This window comes from Nylanderia fulva, unplaced genomic scaffold (assembly GCF_048542155.1).
Source record: "Nylanderia fulva isolate GAGA-0341 unplaced genomic scaffold, ASM4854215v1 Scaffold116, whole genome shotgun sequence".
Classification (NCBI taxonomy): domain Eukaryota; kingdom Metazoa; phylum Arthropoda; class Insecta; order Hymenoptera; family Formicidae; genus Nylanderia; species Nylanderia fulva.
The window spans coordinates 45,182-61,920 of NW_028189365.1; the positions used below are offsets into that span (position 1 = coordinate 45,182).

Here is a 16,739-nt window from a genome sequence, read left to right on the forward strand (position 1 = left end):
TATTCTTTAGGCGTCACTTCACTGACCAACACAACACTGACAAAATCTACAATACCGATTACTGACATTAAGGACAGAATAATTAACTTACCTGCCTAAGATGAATATGGAAATCGACATTACCGACCAATGATAAAACAAAAGCATCAATTTACATTCAACTAATAAATAAGAATGTAAGTTGACGTAAATCAGATTAATTTATTATTTACTTTTGAGTAAAGATATTTGATCATCATTTTTAGAATCACGAAGAAAACTAAAGTAGTTGGTTGATTTACATTTGACTAATAAATAGGAATGTAAATTGACGCAAATCAGATTAGTTTATTATTTACTTTGAATTCGTGATTAATAAATAAAGGTACTTGATTATTATTTTTAGAATCACAAAGTGGTTGGTCAATTTACATTCAGTTAAAGAATAAGAATGTAAATTAAAGAAGATAAAATCATTTTATTTTAGTTATACAATTTTTGTTTTTATCTAACGTTAAATTCACAGATTATCGACCAAATAACTTTTAATTTATTTTAACGTTGAAATATGAAATAATTCAAAGTAAGTTGATAAACAATATTTAATAAATATATATTGATAACAATATTAATATTTTATAGTTGTTTTACAATTATAAAAATAGCGAAATTAAGTTTAAAAGATCTCAAATGTATAAAATACATTCAAGTTCACATATTAAAAATAAAGATATAAAATCAATAGGACTCAAAACAAGATATAATATTTAGTTACTTTAGCGAGTAAAAATATATAAAACCCGGCTCATTATGTGAACACGGCTTTACTCTCATGGAAATTCTGGAAGATTCTAGAAGGTTCTAAAAGGACGGTTGCAAACCGTTACAAAGGACCGTTAAGAAATATCGCTACTGAGAATAGAAAAGACGGTTGCAAACTGTTACATTCCAGAAGTATGATGCAATACAATGAGTCATGCTAAAATACATGATGCAACGCCGAAACACGTTGCAACCTGCAAACCGTTAAAACCGTTAAGAAATATCACTACCGAGAACGCAACAAAGAAAGTCGGAGCGCATAGCGATGAGTCATAAAGGAACACCGCTATCGCTACTGAAAATACGATAAGGAAAGTCCGTTGCAAAACCGTTACCGATGAGTCATCAAAGAAACACCGCTATTGCCACTAAGAATAAAAGACGGTTGAAAACCGTTACCGATGAGTCATAAAGGAACACCGATATCGCTACTAAGAAGCGATCTCTCCGGGATTTAACCGACGCAATCTCTACCAGAAACAGATTATCTCCGGGACTTCACCGGCATATCTCGCTTGCTATTGGCTGAGTCGCATCACCCGATGGGAAGAGCAAGCCACATTTTACGGTATATAAATCCGGCACCCACCACGAAGCGGCAGTGATCCGTCGAACAGTGTTCCGCCAGTATTCCCTTCAGTTTAGCACCTTCAACAGCAATCAACCAGCAACTACTACGGGGTCTCGAAGACAACGAGACACAACCGCCATTTCGGACCGAGGTACCGAGGCTCCTCAGATCTTCAGACTCAGAGGGGAGAACACAGTAGCAAAGTGTACCATAGCAAGGCACATTAGACATTGTCTAACCTTGTGAGTATTTAAGCCAGTTCACATATCCCTAAATAGTAGAGCGTGACGGACACTCATTATATTTAATCATTTAATATTAACTCAATCCTACATAACATTCCAAATTCTGAATTTTGAATATAGACATAAGCCATATATTACTCTGCATTCCTAATATTATTTCGATCTACGAATTGCATCTGCACACATCTGCGTTACAATCGTACAATATTTTATCCAGTACTATTTAATACTATTTAACCAATATCGCATACTTATTCAATCTATTGTAATAAATATATCCATGCATTTTATTGTATTGCTGCTTATATGTATATATATATATATATATATATATATATATGTATAATCCTGTATCCTACTACCTATTAGCGAATTGAATAACGCTAATTCCTCAGTACACATTAGAAATTATATCCTGTCAGAAGGTACATTTGCAAGTCATCTCTGAGATGCACGTTCGGTAAAGTGAACGTCGCATTAGCCTATTAAGACAAGGACCAGAGAACCCAGAATAGCCGGAAGAACACCTATCTCTCTATTCTTTTACGCTTTTATTACCTTGCATTTTTTAATAAGTTGCGAATACTTTACTACACCAACTGACAGTGATCTTGCATATTAATATTCAATTCATTTTGACAAGTGTACACCAGTCTATTTACTACCAATAAAACGATACCCTGTCATAAGGTAAATTTGTTGCTACGAGTCTTATGCTTGAATCTAATAATAATAATGGAGGTCATCCTAATGTATCTTTGGAAAAAGCAATATTATCAACTCTGTGGTTACTGGCAAATCAAGATTCTTTTCGGGAAGTTAGCAATCTATTTAACTTAAGCCCAAGTACTGAACATAAAGTATTTTATGATGTATGCAATGCGTTGTGTAATATGATAAATGAACATTTATACTGGCCAAATCAGACAGAGTTCCAAAATATAAGACAAGAGTTTAACGAGCTCAGAGGACCAAATGATTTCCCAGACGTGGTATGTACAGTTGATGGAATGCATATAGAAATTCCATCTCCGAGAATTGATGCTATGAGTTATTATAATCGAAAAGGATTCTATTCGATTATTTTACAAGGGATGTGTGATGCAAAATGTAAATTTATTGACATTTTTGTTGGATGGCCCGGTGCTACTCACGATGCTCGAGTGTGGAGAGAAAGTCCAATTGGTCAGGCACTTACAGAAGATCCAACACTTATACCAGAAGGAACTCATATTTTAGGAGATTCTGCATACAGTTTAACCCCTTATTTATTAACACCATTTTGTGATAATGGGCATTTGTCTTAAAGGCAAAAGTTTTACAATAAAAAATTAAGTTCAAAGAGAATTGTCATTAAGCAAGCATTTGGAAAACTCAGATGTAGATTTAGAAGATTAAAATATTTAAATGTGTCTCTCATGAACGAAATGAAAATAGTTGTTATTGCTGCTTGTGTTGTAATGATGAAATCGATTTAAGTGACAACGAATCTGAAAATGAGAATGAGAATGAGAACCAAAATAAAGACAATGCCATTTTGGAAGTAGGTAATAATAAAAGAAATAGAATTGCCGATATTTTATGGGCGAATAGAAGACATGAATAAAGTATATTTAATAATTTTATAACATTTTGTATACATTTATAGTACTTTTAAGTATGTAACAGGTACATAAGTATTATCATAAGTATTGTTATTTAAGAACAAACAGAAAATAAACTATATCTAGATCATATTTGACTTAATGATAAAAAACGTAAATATTAAAACATAAGATATCTGAAACTAAACAAAAAATCTAACTTTATTTAGTGAGATCATACCTAATTTAAAAAATATATAAGCATTAAAAGGCATCTAATAGCGACTTCGATTGGATGCACTAGTGCACACTGAGTGCACATAAAAGTTATTGCACACAATTTACAATGACACAAGTAATTAAAAAGGTAAAATAATAATAAGAGCTATTATTATCATTATTCATATTGAATAACAATAATAGCTCTTACTATTAATTATTTTCCTTTTTTAATTACTTGTGTCATTGTGAACTTGTATATAATAAACCTTTATATGCACTCAATGTGCACTAGTGCATCCAACCGAATTCGCTATAAGACATCTAAGAACAAAAAAACAAAAATTTTATCTGTGAGATCAGGATATCTATCACGAAACTTTTCTAGAGTGAAAGAAAAGTAATAAAAAAAACGACGCACGTAACAAATCAACATATCTAATTGTAAGTTTTTAATGTAGGATTTACACTGCGTCCGATATCCGACGTACAATATCCAATAAAAAAATATGATTTTTGGAGTCAATCAAAAATCAAATTTTCTTATTGATAAATAAGACGTCATACGTCATTTGGACGCAGTGTGAATCCTGTATAATATATTAACGTCTTTGGCATGTTAAATATTATGAAAGTTTTAAAAATGTTTGGTATTTATATTATGTAGTGCGATTTTGTTGTAAACCTTTCAGGACAGTAACAAAACTGTTTATTGCTTCAATTTTGTCTGTTGCAATCTTTTTTTTATCTTCCCAAATTTTTTTCTTTAATTGTAATGATTGTAATTTCTTTTTCTCGACAAGTCGTAACATTTCTTCTTGAAATTTGATTTTCTCTTTCTTTAATTTCCTTTTTTTGTTGGTAAAATATTTTCTTTGATATCTGCAGTCTTTTCCTGATATATGCCAGCTGAGTCATCCTTTAAGGTAAATGTTTCCGGTTTGAAAGTTGAACCCAGGGATTCTTCCGGAGGATTTACACTCTTTTTTGCCGCAAAAACTTCATGCATTTTATGGAAATACTTCCAAGTGATGGCACTTTCGCCTGTTCTTTTCAACTTACTTACATTCCGATTATAAATAACTTGGAGATTTTTGCACTTGTTGACCAGATCATTTTTTGTTATTTTGTAACCTTTTTCTTCAAAAACTTTAACAATTAAATTCCAATATGGTGTCTTTCGGCTATTTGGATTTTCAAACTTGTCATTCATATTAAGACGTTGTTCAAGTAAAAGCTGTATTTCTGCATCTGTCCAATTCTCTTTAGTGGCATCTGAAATTAAAACAAAAAAAATATTTTACTTATAAAACTCATAAATATAAAAAAATCATATAATAGTTACAGATTCAAGAAAATAATATTATAAAAATCACTAATTTATACAATCCTAGGAAAAGAAATTATATTAAGAAATACTTTACCAATTGATGTTCTAGTTTTATTACTAATATTATATTATATTTATATTTATATTTATATTATATTATATTATATTCATATATTATATTTTATTACGTGAAGAGTGAAAAATTTCTGCCAATTACGCATTAATTTAAAAATAAAATCAATGTGTGATTGGAAAAAATTTTTCATTTTTCATGTTTTCATTTTAGAAAAAGTTACACAATCGATACTCTACATTAAATCTAAATATTTTTATTTTAGGGGGTGCTTTCCATTTAGCAACACAAGTTGACACAAACGTCATTTTATCTTTGTTTTACATTCTATGAGAATAAAGATAAAATGATCTTTGTGTCGACTTGTGTTGCTAAATGGAAAGTACCCATGATTATTTTACATATCTTGTATTAAAGGTTCTGACATGTGACGTGTGCACTTAACATTTTCAGACAGTGATGACGGTAGGATTAAAATGTTGCTAAATGTAGACTTCCCAGATGTTTCCAAAATAACTGGGGACAAAATAGCTTGATAGCTAGGAATGATTATAACAGAATTGCATCTTTATACAAAGCACATTTTTTAAAAACAGATTACTTTAAATATTCTTGATAAATGTCCATTTTTAGATTTATTTGATCGCAAATATGAATTAACAAACTTCATAGTCTTATTGTATATACCTTGTATTGCAGAACTTGTTGAAGGTTCTGACATATGACGTGTGCACATAACATTTTCAGACAGTGATAACGGTAGGATTGAAATGTTGCTGAATGTAGACTTCTCAGATTTTTCCAAACTAACTGGGGACGAAGTAGCTTGATAGCTAGGAATGACTGTAACAGAATTGCATTTTTATACAAAGCACATTTTTTTAAAATAGATTACTTTAAATTTATATTCTTGATAAAAGTGCATTTTTTAAGTTAATTGGATCGTAAATATAAATTAACAGACTTCATAATTTTATTGTATTACTTACCTTGCATTACTTTTAGTTTTGTAGGATCTATTTGGAGGAGTTATTCTCCACCTTCTTTGTTCTGAACTTTTATAACATAACTCATAATTGAAATAATTTTCAGGCAACGTTTCCAAGTTCAATTGGCTTAACAATGGAGAAGACTACATTCGTTTACGCAGTAGTCCGTAGTACTGCGAGCAGAGCATCCTGAGCAGGACCTCCGAGATGGCTGCGCAGATAGGCAGCAGCTCTGCTTAAACGAACAACAAACTGCGCTGCAGTCGGTTGCACAGGTGGAGTAAACGAACGACATCTGCAGCATTCAGCGGCAGTCACTGCATAAACGAATGCACCCTATGGTATCTCGCAGATGGCCCGGGCGTATATCCCGGTGCAGGTACGTATCCTGCAGGCCCGGGCATATATCCCGGTGCAGGTACGTATCCTGCAGCACCGGGCACATAACCTGACGCGGGAGTGTACCCTACTGCGCCAAGCACATATCCCGGTGCCGGTGTAACCGAACAGATACATGGATCTCGACTTACCGACACAGAACGCACAACTTTCGCCCTTTGAATGGTCGCCAATTGTTTTTACCTGTATAAACAACAAGGTAGTATGCTGTCGGATGAATTCTTTGATGCCTCGCACGCTCGTCAGGGTCCTTTGTCCCGTCGTCGTCTTTGTTAGGCTGCCGCGCCACACATCTAAGATGGCCACCGCTTGCAGGATCAAACCTGTTGAATGACGCAATGCTTGCGTCATGTTTTTAGATTCCGACTAATTCTCTCCTTTTATTTCCAGGTCGCCGTGGGATTCCAGGACTTCGCCGATGGAGAACCGCTGAGCAGTTTGTCACCCGGAGGAGGATCGTCATGGGAGATGCTTATGTGGGTAAGTACTTGATACTTTGATTTAGTCCAGAGGAATGTTTATTTTCCGTTTTTGCAGGACGTAGTGCTTTTGTACATTTTTCTACGAACCGCACAAATATTCCGCTAACAGTTTTTGCTTCCCGTCGCGTACATTTATCGACGCGTAATTACGGTTTTCGCGCTTATCGAATTTTAGATTAACGTCGCACACTTGCCGCACGTTTTCCGACTGCTAACACGTGCTGTCGCGAAATTGTTCTCGTCACTTTGTACTGACAAATCGAGTTCAGTTCTGTGACTGACTTTTCTTACGCTCGACTATGTGAGCGATACCCGACTGTCTGACTTACCGAGTCTGACTCACTAAGCCCTGAGTCGTCCGTTGTCGCGTCTTTTATACCGCTATCCAGGCGTCGCCCCACCATTGGTCCGCCGACCAATGGGCGCTCGCAGCTCTTCTACGGGGACTTGGACCTATCAGCGCGCAGCGCTGTAGCGCATATTCCGTACGAGTTCCGATTTTTATTTTACGAATATAAAGTCCGTTTATAAAAAGTTCCTAATATATAAAAATTCGTTGAAACTAATATTTTCGGTATGCGCATGGTCTTGTACCATATTCTGGCTCAAGATAACATAAAATAAAAATAAATTAAGTTTTACTAAAGTTTTACTAGAAAATTAATACAAACCTAAATTCTTCATGATTCGTTCGCAAAGTTAAAAAAAATTGCTTGAGCCGCCAAACTAAACAAAAATATAATCATGTAATATAATTTATCAAAATATCTTAAATAATCGTAATAGGTACTGTGGACTTAGCTTAATATACAAAATGCTATTTACAAAAACGGAACTAAAATAAATTACTAAAAGTTACTAAATATTGGTAACTAAACTTAAGCTTTCGTCACACGGTCGGACTTTATCCGATAACTGAATAAAATTAATTTTCATGCATAAATACATGCTGTCTTGTTTTTAATATCTAAATTTCGATTAAAATACTATTTAATACATATGTTGGCCGCTCGCGTGTCTCTATCGCGTACTTCGCGATTTCGCGGTAACTAAAAAATTATAGTTTATCAAAATAAATAAAATCTGAAATCTTTCACCCAATTTACAGTTAGTGTGTTAAGATATTTGTAACTTAAACGTTATTGTTGTTCAATCATCGAAGTTACGAATTTACTTGTCGCGCGTCGCGCTAAGTAGTCTCGACTTTATTAAAACATTATTTCGACGGTATCTCTTTCTCAATGCGCATGTAACTGATCAAGATACATGCAAATTGGGATCAATCGGTTGTGCATCATTAAAACCTTGACTCGCGTAATTTGCATGTCGCAACTTAATATTTCGCGGCTGAAAAACTAACCTAGGATAAGTATTTACATCTATTTACAAATATTTACATTGTGTTTCAGGATTCCTTTATGGCTGCTGCTGCTCTGCTGCAATCTCCGGAATTTCCTTGGAAGTTGCTGTTTTGCTGGACATCCTTCTGATGGCTGTTGGTTCTGCTAACGAGGTGAGCTGGGCTGGATTGCGACCTGCAGTCGGTTGCATACCCCCTTCTTTAGTATTTTCGAAAGGTTTAGCGTCCGAAGATATTAACCTCCTTAGGTTCAGTTCAGTGTCCTTGGTTGTTTGTTGCTGTATTTCTTGTTCTTCTTGATTTTTGATGACTTTTGTTCGGCTTTTGTGTTTGCGCCGACTCAGACTTTTGAAACGTAATGTCTCGTCGTCCGAAAAATTCGACGACGATTCCTCAATATATGAAACTTTACGTTTCTTACGTTGATCTTGTTTTGGCATCATTTTAATCGATCCAGAATCTTGTAAGAGTTCAGTTCCTTTGACACCTTTGAGACGTTTTTCAATTTGATACCGCTCGATTTTGGTTGTTTCTTAGAGGATTTTTGCACCTTAGGTGTTTTTTGGTGGTTTGGTGCTATATTCTCATCTCTCTCACTATCTGTTTCTGAGATGACCTCGTAGCGTTGTTTAATTCTTATCGACCGATTTCTTGGGCTTGCATACGATGTTGATGGCACTGCATTTTGGTCTATTGGTGTGTATTGAGCTTTATGTTCATTTGTTGTGAATGCTGCTTGATGCTGTTCGATCGATGTGAACGGATCTTGTGTAAACGGGATTTTATTCCTGTTTGATGTGGATGGTGTTTGATGATCTTCGTTTGGTGTAGATGACGCTTGTTGTTTCTATTGCGTCGCTGCTGCCGCTCTTTGTCTAACAATTTTCGCACTGTCGAAAACGATTAATTGTTTTCCCGCATCTGGTCCTTCCATTGTGTATGTAACAAGCTTGTTGACCTAATCGGCGGTGATCTGTTTTGACGTCTCTTCGCCGACGAAACTCTGTGTTATGAACATGGATTTTTGTTTTGTTATCTCTTTTGGCTTGTTGCTAACCACTGTTCGGATGATGTCACTGTTATTTCCGTGCCATCTTTATAGTCGAATAAAGTAAATTTGTCGACATAAAGTTTAATTGCCGTTGTAATTTTTGTGGCTTGTTGCTGCAGCTTGATAAACTGTTCCTCACCGTCACTTTCGCTGTTTATAATGGGCGTGTTTTCGAGATCACGGGCCATCTCTTCGAGTTTTTGGATCCGTTTTTCTTTTCTCAAAATCTTTTCAAATGTATTTTGCCTCTCTTCAAAAAGACGTTTCACTCTCGCGACTAATTGCTGTTCGCGATCGTTCACTTCTTTTAATCGTTTATCCATTTTTACGTTGTCGCGTAACACGTGTTGCTTGACCCAGGTGTACTGACAGTATGACGTGTCAGTCCCTGCCGTGGTTACGTCATCTTTAAGATTGCCGAACAGTGGGAATTCCCGCGTCGCGTGCCTCCTATGTGTACTCTTTGTGTGATTTGACAAATCTGGTGATTTTTTGTTGTCTGCTAGTTTGGTGATTTCTCCTGACTCGTAATTGATTTTAACTGGTTTTCTTTTACTTACTGTCAATCTTTCACACGTTCGAATTAATTTATACTGTTTTTCTATTAAATTATTATTATAGTTTAATTCTTTCGTTTTTGATTGTAAATTAATTTTTTTTTTCTGTTTTCAATTAGTTCTTAGTAGGTATACAACACGGGTTCTAACCCAAGGGCAATGAAAAGGGGGGAGGGGTAAGGGGCGGGGGGAATCGGGGGTGAGAGGAGTGACGTCACGCGGGGGAGGGGTCTTATCAGCAGATAAGCTTATTTTATCAGCTCAGGTTACCTGATAAGGAGCTCAGGTTACCTGATATGTTTATAAACAAAAGATAAACATTCCAGCGATATCTATTACAAAATAAGATAAGTTTGTGCAATATCTATTACAAGATAAGATAAGCGGCGTCTTTGTGCGATATCTAAATTTTCTTTGAAAATCCAATATAAGATAAGCTTGTGCAATATCTATTACAAGATAAGTTTATTTATTACAAGATAAGCGGCATTTTGTGCGATATCTAAATTTTTGTAGAAAATCCAAGATAAGTTTATTTATTACAAGATAAGCTTGTAAGATATTTAAATTTTCTCTGAAAATCCAAGATAAGATAAGGTAAAAAATTCTGGTTAATCAAATTCTACGAATTATTAATGGCTGCGTGAGCGCCGACATTCAGATATTTATTACAAGATAAGATATCTATTACAGCGATATCTAAATTTTCTCTGAAAATCCAAGATAAGATAAGGTAAAAATTCTGCGAATTATTAAGAACAAAAGGGCTGCCGCTAAATTCATGCTTGGATCCGAGCGCCGACAATTAAGCGGGTTGATATGTGATCTATACGTATATTTCTAAGAAATATCAGCGAGGGCGAACGCGTTGCGACATGTCTTTGCAGGTTGTGACGGACGGGGTATCTATGTATTTCTATCAGCGGGTAGATATCACAAATATTTCTTGCAAATTAACAATTGTTGAGAGTTGATCGGGATATATAATGAGGACCGATGCAGCTGCCGGGCTATAGTACGGTGACCAGTGTTGAGCGCACGCTCTCTTCATTCAAGATGTTTGTAATGCTATCAAATGCTTTCGACGATCTTAGTTTAAGTGCCGAACAGTTGCAATATATTCCGAAGATTATTTTACTGCAAAAGTGCGACTATTTCGTAGAACATTTGTGGGACAAGCTTCCGAAGCACATTAAGGTGGATCCAGAAGTTCAGACATATCGTCGCTGCCTCGAACATTACAATCGACCGTGGATGCGAACGCATATTGACGGTCCAGCACCGATGATCAGGGATTGCAGCGAATGTCAGCGAAAATAGGCTGAGGTTACAAGTGTAATAAGTGTGAAAAGTGACAGACAATAAAAATGGAGAACGCAGTAAAATCATTCAGGTATTATGAGAATATCGAGATATAGTATAAGCATCTCCAGGAATGTGATTATGGTAAAAAAAAGATAACCCGTTTTGTTTTAAACGTGAAGAGAAGAACATTCCGGTGACTTCGGTTGTACAATTGTTAAGAAATTGCGAACTTGGTGTGCAAAAACCGCATACAAGAGATGTTGCCAATTTCCTGGAAATTCACAAAGACATTTTAAGAGTGACTGGTGGTTTATCTAAATGCACCAGATCGTCTAAAGGACACAAGCGAGTCGCATGTTTTCAGCGTCGCTACAAAAATTGTGCCGATTATTTCACTGTAGAAAACCTTTATTTTGGTAGCATGGATATGCCTTCACCATCGACGTCATGTAAATCGCAATCATCTGAATATGATACAGATTCGGACCAAGAAATGGAGGAGTCAGACATGAGAGAATCGAGACCATCACCGTCATCGTCATTATCGTCAGATTACTTGTCGCAACCTATTTATTTGCTTGATTAAATAGGTGTACAACATATGCGAAGAGTAGATATGTATATGTCTTCGCGGAAGGTGTAAGAGACATGTCTTCGCGGAAGGTGTAAACATGACGATAGTCAACTACTAAGCAGCCGCTATTTTTTGTTTCGGCGAAGATCATTTTTCGGAGATAATTGCAATTGCGCGTTGAAGAACAAAGGGATAATCGGGATATATAATGAGGACCGATTCCGCTGCCGGGTCATAGGACGGTGACATTTGCGAGCATATTAGTGAGCATAGTGAGTGAATTGTACAAAATGGAGAATGGCAAGCGAGACTTGGTGGCGATCTCTGATGACGAGATGGAGGTCATCACGATCTCTGATGACAAGATGGAGGTCATCACAATCTTTGATGACAAGATGGAGGTCATCACAATCTCTGATGACGAGATGGAGGTTGTCACGATCTCCGACGACAGCGACAGCGATAGCGACAGCGACGACGAGATGTACGACCCCGAATATGACAGGGAGGTCAATATCATCGAAGATGATATTGAAGAGATGGATATTGATGTACTTATCGTTGAAGAAGACGATGGTGGCGATGAATTAGAAGAACTCCAACCACTGCACGACGATGGATACGACAGTGGAAATGGTGTTCGCGAGGCATACCACTCACGTACGTTAGACGTACGGGCCATCGCAACCCTCGACGTAGACACGTGGGTATGCATTATAATAGCATATGTCTTGCCATGAGGGTCAGTAAGAATCTGCATTCCCTGTTTTATGAGTAACAGGGAAAGATTCGCGACAATCACTCATCAGGCACGTGACGATGCGGTACCGCATCTTCACTGCATTGATTGCCAGGAAAGAGTATTCACACTATTCCTGGCCAACTTGTGCCCAATATGTCAAGGCTGTAAGTATATATATATATATATATATATATATAGGGTTGCCATCTATAAAATCATTAACCTAGGACAATGAGTTCTAAAACCCCGGATTTTGCAGCTCAAAACCCGGACATTTTTTTTCAATGTTAATATTAATTTTCTCATTATAAATTTCCATAATTTAATATAACATCTAACGTTTTTATATCCAAAAATTGCTTTCACAAATGAAATAAAAGTATAAATAGTTATATATATATATATATATATATATATATTTATTAACATATCATTTACAAAGTTTATTTAGTACTAACTAAATAACAACATTATTATGTGAAAAGTAAACAAAAATTATATTCATCTTTAAAACCAAAATAAATATTTATCTTAAAATAATTAAATAAATAAATAATAATCCTTAAGGTTGCCAGTAATAATTAATAAAAAACCACTCCTCAACGTTTAAAGTCGACCAGACTGGCGATAATTTATTATGAAAATTATTTATAATACAACGTTTCGGCTGTCATTGCAGCCCTTTTCAAGTACATCTATAAAAAGTTCCATCAAAATAATTATAATTTAATACACTTATTCGCAACAAATAATTATACATTTAAAAATAAAAATGTGTTACATACCAAATTTAAAACAGTAAATCAACTTCTATGCAAACAACCGACAATGTTAACGCTTGTTTTGATGAACAATGCAAGACTGACAGAAGTAAGCACAAAATTAATAGATGTTAACTGTTCGCAAGAATCTTAGTCACTAAGCATTAAGAAAATAGAGACGAAACTAAATGTGTCTTTCGCAATTTAAATCGTCATAATAAAGTCAAATAAATAAAAATAAATAAGTAGGTGGATATAAAAATAAAAATAAAAGTAAAAATAAAAACGACTTAAATAACGTCAAGAACACGATCATAAATCCCACTAAAATTCTCCGTATCTTTCTGTAAATTGATACTTTTTCCTTGTTTTTTTATGTAAAACATTTCTGCAATTTCTCTTTTTCTTGTTTGTTTTTCTTCATGCAGAATCACCGGAGAATCCCAACGGAACTCATGATTGTTGCAAGTCCGATGCAAACTAACGACAGAATGCAATGTTGTGTCTTTTTTTATGTTATTTCTATGTTCTTTAATGCGCGTTTCTAAATGTCTCTTTGTCTGTCCAATATACGACGAATCGCAATTCGCACATTCAATTTTATAAACAACATCAGTTCTTTTTAAGTTTTCGATCCCATCTTTACCTCTTTTTATCAATGTGTCCAATTTTTTTGGGACAGTATATAAAGCATCAATTCCATTTTTATTAATGCAACGCGTAATATTCTCGCTCAGATCTTTAATGTAAGGTAACACAATGCAATTTCGCGTATCAAATTTATTTCGATTGGGCGAGTTAAGATTACCGCCAAATTTAATCGCTCGAAGTCTTTTATTAATGTTTTTGTTTATAATTGTTAACGGGTAACAATTATTAATAAGAATTCTTTTGATTAAATTAATATTTTCTTCATGAAACATAGGGTCAGCGAGTAAAATAGCCCTATCAACTAGGCTTGTAATCACGCTGATTTTATATCTCATAGGATGATTTGACAGAAAATTAATATAGCGGCCTGAATACGTAGGCTTGCGGTACCAATTGGTCGTCAATCTACCACCAATACGTATAACGTTCGTATCTAAAAAACTCAGAGAACAATTTTTCTCTAGTTCAAACGTAAACTTAAGTCGAGTGTGGAAACCATTGAACACACTAAGCATATCCTCAATTTTTCCCTTCGGAATAATTGAAAAAATATCACCGACGTACCTAAAATAACAATAGGGTTCGAAATACAATTGACGCAAACAATATGATTCCAAATCGTTCATAACAATGTCAGAAAGAATCGGAGACAAGGGAGACCCCATCGGAGAACCGAAAACCTGTTCGTAAAATTTTCCGTCAAAAACGAAACTCGTTGAGCGCATAACCGTGTCAATGGCGTGTAAAAACTGCGCAAGGCTAAACGAAGTAAATTGTGAGATGTCATCCCATCGGTTTTCTATTGCTATTTTAATTAATTCCCACGGGGTGTTAGTAAAAAGTGAAGTCACGTCCAACGAAATCATAACATGGCTGTCGTCGATGTTTCTGTCTTTAATAATCTCCACAAAGGACCAACTATCCTTGACATGAGATCGAGGTTTATTGACTGCATTTTGTAGTATCTCACTCAAAAAGGATGCTATGTTGTAAAAGGACTTCCTACAGTTGAAATTATGACGCGGAGAGGGTAACCTACCTTATGAATCTTTGGTAAACCATAAGCACAAGGCAAATTACCATTCGTACACCTCAATTGTCTGTATGTGTTATCATCTATTAATCTATTATCCAACCAAGATTTTAATAAATTAGCGACCCTCGTGCTCAGTGACTTCAGCGGAGTCCTATTAAGTGATCTATACGTAGAATCGTCTTTCAATAAAAAATTTATTTTCTCAACATAGTCTGTACGGTCCATCAGCACAGTAACCTGGCCTTTATCAGCTTTAGTTGCAAAAATATTTTTGTTAGATTTCAAAAATTTTGAGCAATCGGAGTATCTATTACAAATGTAATTATCGATGTAACCTACATGTTTTTGTTTACTCAAAAACTTGTGTACCGAACTCGCTATCGAAAATCTCAAATTATCCAGGTTGTCGCTGGGAAACTTTCTATGATTAACTTCAATATTCTTTATGTTTTCTAATGCAGAGATTTTCCTATCATCTTTATTACTTCTACAAATGGGTACGCCAAACTTATCACCCAAACCGAGAAACCTCATCACCGAATCCGGAACGCGACAATTGCTGATATTCACAATCCATTTGCTGTAATCTATTTTTATCAATGGATTCCGAACCCCATAATACTTGAGACAAATGTATTCAAATTTGTTTCTTAGACGCCACTTCTCACTATTATTATATTTATGAATGATATGCCCATTGTGATAAAAAAAGCCAACGACAAACTCAAAAGGTAAATTATCAAATAATCGCTTTTCGATATGATTCAAATTGACACGTAACGCACGTAATTTACAATTAATATCTTTAATCTCTAAGTTTAATAACGCAATTTTGCTACAATGCTGGAGACGTAGCCATTTAAGTGTAACATTTCTGCTGTGAAAAATAGTTGATTTACTTGCTGTATTATTGTTGTTAATATGCGGAGGTAGAATATCCATCCGTCTGCACCGGAGTAAAAATATAAGTTGTTGATAAGATTTACATATGTTCTTCTTCGTCTAGATCCAAGATTTAAGCATCAACGATATTTGCATACTAAATTTCTCCGTCACGTAATTAAAATATCTTCTTTGTAAAACCACCATAGTAAGGTCACGGTGTGATACAATAAATAATAATCCTTAAGGTTGCCAGTAATAATTAATAAAAAACCACTCCTCAACGTTTAAAGTCGACCAGACTGGCGATAATTTATTATGAAAATTATTTGAAATACAACGTTTCGGCTGTCATTACAGCCCTTTTCAAGTACATCTATAAAAAGTTCCATCAAAATAATTATAATTTAATACACTTATTCGCAACAAATAATTATACATTTAAAAACAAAAATGTGTTATATACCAAATTTAAAACAGTAAATCAACTTTTATGCAAACAACCGACAATGTTAACGCTTGTTTTGATGAACAATGCAAGACTGACAGAAGTAAGCACAAAATAAATAGATGTTAACTGTTCGCAAGAATCTTAGTCACTAAGCGTTAAGAAAATAGAGACGAAACTAAATGTGTTTTTCGCAATTTAAATCGTCATAATAAAGTCAAATAAATAAAAATAAATAAGTAGGTGGATATAAAAATAAAAATAAAAGTAAAAATAAAAACGACTTAAACAACGTCAAGAACACGATCATAAATCCCACTAAAATTCTCCGTATCTTTCTGTAAATTGATACTTTTTCCTTGTTTTTTTATGTAAAACATTTCTGCAAATTAATTAAATAAACTTGTCTTAAAATAATTAAAAACGTTCAAAATTAGCAATTAAATTAAGTTGCTTCAGTATTTTTGTTGTATTTTTCGGCCGTTCCTATTGCTTTTAAAACATCTTTTTTATTATTTATTAAAATCAACGCAACTCATATCTTTAAAATTGTACATTATTTTAATTAATGATGAGACAGTGTGTGGTTCCAATAAATTTCTTTCCTTCGTCCACTGTTGCGTAATCAGTGAAAACACCCTCTCCACGTTTGCATTATGAGCCGGTATACAAAAAAAATA

At 34.7% G+C, this 16,739-nt stretch overlaps 1 pseudogene; it reads right to left on the reverse strand.

Moving 5' to 3' along the window:
* Positions 1-4,078: 4,078 nt before the first annotated feature.
* Positions 4,079-4,704, reverse strand: LOC114934863 (uncharacterized; annotated as a pseudogene).
* Positions 4,705-16,739: the final 12,035 nt, after the last annotated feature.